The following is a 6,300-nucleotide window of genomic DNA, read 5'->3' on the forward strand; positions in this document are numbered from 1 at the left end:
CTCCTAGTATCTGTGACTGGGAATGACACTTCTAAAATCAATAGCAACAGGAACATGTAAAATAACATTTTAATAGCTATTGCTAGAAAGCTTCTAATTTCAGAAAATCCAATCTTATTACACAGTTATTTTTGTATAGGAGAGAAATTCTTTCTGAATGACAGCAAAGAGGAGGGAGCACTTTCCTAAGGCATAGCTGAACTCTTTGTTTTTGCTGTTTCCTCTGGGACCGTTGCCTTCCAAAATACATATATTTCTGCCTTTCTGTTGCTGCTTGTATATATCCATGCAATTGCACTTGCCAAACCTTCTGGATCCCATTGGAGGCAAGCAATGAGATACTACCCCTCAGATTAGTTGTTACCTTGAGTGTTCAAGTGTTGTAAAAAGGGTTTTAAAAAACCTTGCTCAAAGAAGATCACCTGAGTAATTTCATCCTGTGTATAAAATATGTGAAAGTAGAGATGAAGAGAACGTTGATCAATAACTTCATTTTTCATCATCATGACGAACAATGGAGCCTGGTTAAACACTTCTGTTCCGAAAAAGATTTGGAGAAAACATGCCCAGATGAGCAACAGAAATCTCGAAGTGATAGCAACTTGTCACTTTATAATTACCTCATGGCTAATTCAGAAATAACAACCCAGTACCTTGTTCAGTGTTTCTACTGAAGCATGCAAAATCACACATGCTCAAGGTGCATTCATTCAATCGGAGCAGTCAGGCCTGGAAAGGACTAAGCTGCTCACTGAAAGTTGAGACCCCAATCCCAAATGGTTAGGACTGCTAGAGCCAGCAGAGCCACGCCTGGAGCCAGTGCCTCGTGAGGTCCCTGTGGTCCCCACACCACACTGTCCTCCACTGCTACCTGGCAGCAGGGGCCAAAGTAAAGGACTTGCCCTAGGGCCAATGACGATGAATCACCAAGTTTTCTGCAGGGTGATGATTCTCCATCTCAAAAAGAACATGCACACGCAGGTGCAGTCTTTTTCACATCCTCAGATGAAGACATTGGATCCTCAGAGATGCCTCAGGGAAGTTTGAGTTTACATCTTTCTTCGATTATGCTCTCTTCCTCTTTATAATCCAGTCGCCAATTCCTGGAAATGCTTAATAAAGCTTATCCATCATGATTTATTCTGGAGTGTACTTTTCCTTCACAGGTCCCACTGGGATTGAATAAAAGCCAACTTGCCTCATCCAGGCCAGGAAAGTTCTTTCATTTGCTTCTCAGCAATGGGTCAGTGGGCCTACAACCCCCTATGCATTTTCTCATGTTGAAATAATCAGTTAGCAGTAATTCATCATGCTCCAGCTAATGCAATGCCTCAGTTAAGCACAAGGGCTACAGAAGATTTGAAGATGTAAAACAACCAGTGCTCACACTCTGAGATCCTGAAATCTGTGTGAGGCAGGATGGGCTTTATGGACTTGGGTCCAGTGCATGCAGAGGGCCCATGCTGGGAAGAGAGCTCCTCACCTGGGTTTAGTGCTTGTGGCTGCCATCTTGAAATTCTTAGTAATTTTATTTTTGAATTTGTGTTTCCTGAGTGGAGCCAATGGGACAATGGAGCATGTGCTGGGAGCTGGGAGCCTCAGCTCCTGTGCGGTTCTGCCTCCCCACCTCCCTGGATGGGCTCTCGGACACCATTCCTCTACCTCTCTCTGCTGGTGGGGCCTGGCTGCAGGCACAGGAAGGTTAAGGTTGGACACATACACCTGCACGCTGAGTTGGGGGTGGGAGGCACAGGATACCTTTGGGGGGGTCTGCACTTGCTTGCAAATATCTCTGTGCCCAAGGGAATGAGACAATAAATAACAAATAAAAAACACCGTCACAGGTTAAAAGAAGGAGAAAACCTATGGATGATAGGAAAAAGCTGTTTTTTTCTGCTTTTTTGAATAAGGAATCCCGTATTTTCATTTTGCACTGGGCATTGTCAATTATACAGCTGGCCATGATGGGAGCCAAGACACACATATAGTACAGATAAAGTAAGGTAAGAAGAAGGCACAAGGTTCTGAGAGGCTTTGTAACCTGTCCAGTGTCATATGACAGGTAATGGACTGATGAATTCATACAATCCTGGAGCGTGTGCTCCTTCCTTTATGCCTTGTAGCTTCTCCAAATGAGTAATAGAGGGAAACATTCAGGGGAATGTGACTTCTCCAAGCTGGGGGGCTTACGGAGGATTCATGCAGCAGCCGGACCTTGACTGAGTCCTGTGGGACAGATTGACATAGACATACAGGAAGTAAGAAACAGGCCATTCCAGCCTGGGGGAGCAGCAGAGCCAGGTGGTATGAACTAGGGGTTCAGCGGCTTTGAGGAGACCACCTTATAGCATTCTTTATACTCTCAGATTCACCTTTATGGTTACTGCATATCTCATTTTATCACAATGAGATAAAGAAAAATTGTGTATGAATTATCTAACTTATCAAGAACCTACAACTTGCTACACACTGAGCGCAAGATAGTATATGGATTTACTCTTCACCAATATCAATGTGAAACTTCCCTTTCTCTTTGGTCCAACACTTCCCTGTGTGTTTGAAGGCTCTTTTTTCTTCCCCACACCCATATGTTCCAACACCCTTGAGCTCCTCCCAGTAAATTAATATTTTAGGTGTTGGCCATGGGTGTTTCTCTCTAAAGGTGTAATTACCACACCTTTAAATTTGTTGTAGTCTCTTCGTAAAGGAAGTTCAAGCACGTATAAAGAGAGGTATGTAAACGAGTATATATGTTTTAGAAATGTAAATATTCTTTATTGTTCAGAGTTTCATGACTCACCTTGAAATAGATGGAGGGTATATATAGATGACATGTGATGGCTTCCCTAGATATCTATTAGGCTGCGAGTTCCTTGCACAGAACTCATGCCATCGAGTCCAGCATACTTCCTGCCTCCCGATTGGCACTCAGTAAAGTATAACCTCAACTGAAATTCAGATACGAAATAGGTTCTATTAATGTTGGCCACTTTCCTCAAATCTAGAAGAGGCCAATTTCCCAGAAGAACACCCTGCTTCTTGGTGGGAGTTAAAATAGAAAAAATTTAAATTGAAAATGATTTCTTCCTGGTCCTGCAGTAACATCAGTGGAGTTCAGCTTTCCTTGTTGGTGGTCAACTTCTTCCCTCTTTTTTTTGGCAACTGTTCAAATCTTTGCCAGTTTATCCAAGTCCTCTACATCAGCACTATCTTCAACCTAACTGTCGGTTACACTGAGAAAATAGAAGGTATCAGGCTTCTTGAACTGCCATCCCTCCACCTCTCAATCTCTATCTTCATCCAATCTTCATTCCCTCTCTTCTTTGAAGAAGGTGTTCTTAATATATTGTTTCTAAGATTTGATTAGCAAGTATCATTCTACTATGAAGAAATAATCACTATTAACTTTTAGCATATTTCTTTTTAATTTCTCTTGAAACTTCTTTGATTCATGTGTTGTTTAGAAGCGTGCTATTTCGTCTCCAAATATTTTGGGATTTTCCAGTTATCTTCCTGTTATTGATTTGTAATTTAGTTCCATTATGATCTGAGAACATACTTTGTATGATTTCTATTCTTTTAAATTTGTTAAGGTGTGTTTTGTGGCCCAGAATGTGGTCTATTTTGGGGAATATTTTATAGGAGCTTGAGAAAATTTGTATACTGTTGAATGAAGTATTCTATAAATAGCAACTAGAATCAATTTATTGATGGTAATGTTCATTTTAACAATGTCCTTACTGCTTTTCTGCGTACTTCATCTATTCATGATTGAAAGAAGGGTATTGAAGTCTCCCCCTATAGTAGTGGGTTTATCCATTTCTCTTTGCAGTTCTATCAGTTTGTTAAAAAATAGACTTTCTTTTTTAGAGAAGTTTTATATTCATAGCAATATTGATGGGAAGGTACAGAGACTTCCCAATTCTATCAGTTTTTGCTTCACATATTTTGATGGTCTGTTGTTAGGTGCATACATTTTAAGGATTGTTATATCTTCTGGGAGAATTGATTCCTTTATACTTGTGATGCCCCTCTTTATTCCTGATAATATTCCTTATTTTGGAGTCAGCTTTCTCTGAAACTAATACAGCTGCTTCAGCTTTCTTTTGATTAGCACTACGTAGTGTATCTTTCTCCACCTCTTTACTTTTAACCTATTTGTATCTTTTTAGTTAAAATGGATTTCTTGTAGACAGCATATAGTTAGGTCTTGTGTTGTTTTAATCCACTGACAATCTCTGTCTTACTTGGTGTATTTCAATTATTCACATTTCATGATTATTGATATAGTTCAACTGATATTTAACATGCCTGCAACTTTTCTACTCATTGTATTTTTTTGTTTCTGTTTTTTCCCCTCTTTTTTCCTTCTTTGGTTTCAATTGAGCATTTGGTAGGATTCCATTTTTTTCTCCTCTCTTAGCATATCAACTATACTTTTTTTAAAAGTTTTTTAGTGATTGCTGTGTTTGCATCATACATTCACAATACATCTAAGTCCACTTTCAAGTAACACTATACTGCTTCACAAGTAGTGCAAGTACCTTTTAACAAAATATTCCAAATTCTTCCCTCCTATCCTTGATAACATTGTTGCCATTCATTTCACTTATACATATAGTATAATCTCACAATACCTTGTTATTGTTATTACTTTGAATAAATATTTATTAAGAATAATAAAATAAAAGATTTTATTTTACCATAATTTATTTGTTCTTTGATGCTTTTTCTTTATTTATGTAGATCTGAGTTTCTGACCTATATCATTTGCCTTCTGCCTGAAGAACTTCTTTTGACATTTCTTGCAGGGCTGGTTTGCTGGTGATAAATTCCCTGAGTTTTGGTTTGTTTAAGAAAGTCTTTATTTCTCTTTCATTTTTAAAGGATAATTTTTCTGAATATAGAATTTAGGTTGGTAGGGATTTTTTAACACTTAAATATTTCATTCAACTTTCTTTTTGCTTGCATGATTTCTGAAGAGAAGTCCACAGTAATTATTTTCCTTTTTCCTTTATCAGTATATTTTTTCCCCCCTCTGGCTTCTTTCAAGATTTTTCTTTGTCTTTGGTTTTCTGCAGTTTGGATATGATATCCCTAGGTTTAGAATTTTTGGTATTTATCTGGATTGATTTCATTGAATTTCCTGGATCTGTGGTTTGGTGTCTGTCATTAATTTTAAAATGTTCTTGGCTATTATTACTTCAAAATTTTTCTGCTCCTTTTCCTCTTTATTTCCCTTTTGGTATTTCAGTTATACATATTTTGCACCATTAAAAAATGTCCAACAGTTCTTCAGTATTCTGTTCCTCTAATTTTTTTTTCTCTCTGTATTTTGGTTTGGGAAGTTTCTATTGACATAGCTTCAAGTTCACTAGTTCTTGCCTCCTCCGTGTCCAGCCTATGACTGAACTCATCAAACGCATTCTTCATTTCTGTTACCATGTTTTTGATTTCTAGCATTTCATTTTGATTCTCTCTCTCTGCTTACATTACTCGTCTGCTCTTGCATGTTGTCTACTTTTTCTATTAGAGCTCTTAGCATTGTAATCATAGTTATTTTAAATTCCCTATCTGATAATTCCAACATCATTGCCATATGAATCTGGTTCTGATGCTTGCTTTGTCTCTTCGGACTGTGTTTTTTTCTTGCCTTTTAGCATGACTCGTAATTTTTTATTGAAAGCTGGACGTGACATATTGGGTGATAGGACCTGAGGTAAATAGACCTTTTGCATAGGGTCTTACGTTAATCTCTTAGGAGTTGGATTGTGTTTACCATTTGTGTATAGATGTTAGGGACTTCACTTAGCATAATGCATATGAGATTCATATGTTTCATGGTGTATCATTTTTTATTGGTAACTAGTATTCTATTATATAAACGTACCACAATTTATCTATTTATTCACCAGTTAAAGACATTTTCATTGTTTCTAGTTTTGGGTGCTGACAAAGAAAGCCACTACAAATATTTATTTACAGGTTCTAATGTGTTATTATTTCTTGCTTTGTGCTTGATTTAAGTTTAATTTGATACTCGTTTTCAAATTTCTTAAGGTAGATGCTTAGATCATTCATTGGAGACCTTCATTTTTTTCTAAAATAAATATTTAATGCTAGAAAAAATTTCTCTCTAAGCACTTCTTAAGTTGCATCCCACAAATTTTCATATGTTGTCTTTTCACTTCCATTGAATTAAAAATATTTTCTAATTTCTCTGTGATTTCTTCTTTAGCCCTCATTTACTTCTAAAGAAGTAATAAATAAAATTACTTCTTTAGAAGTACATTTTTTAAA

The sequence above is a fragment of the Propithecus coquereli genome, unplaced genomic scaffold (genome assembly GCF_000956105.1).
Source record: "Propithecus coquereli isolate 6110/MARCELLA unplaced genomic scaffold, Pcoq_1.0 Scaffold243, whole genome shotgun sequence".
Taxonomy (NCBI): Eukaryota; Metazoa; Chordata; class Mammalia; order Primates; family Indriidae; genus Propithecus; species Propithecus coquereli.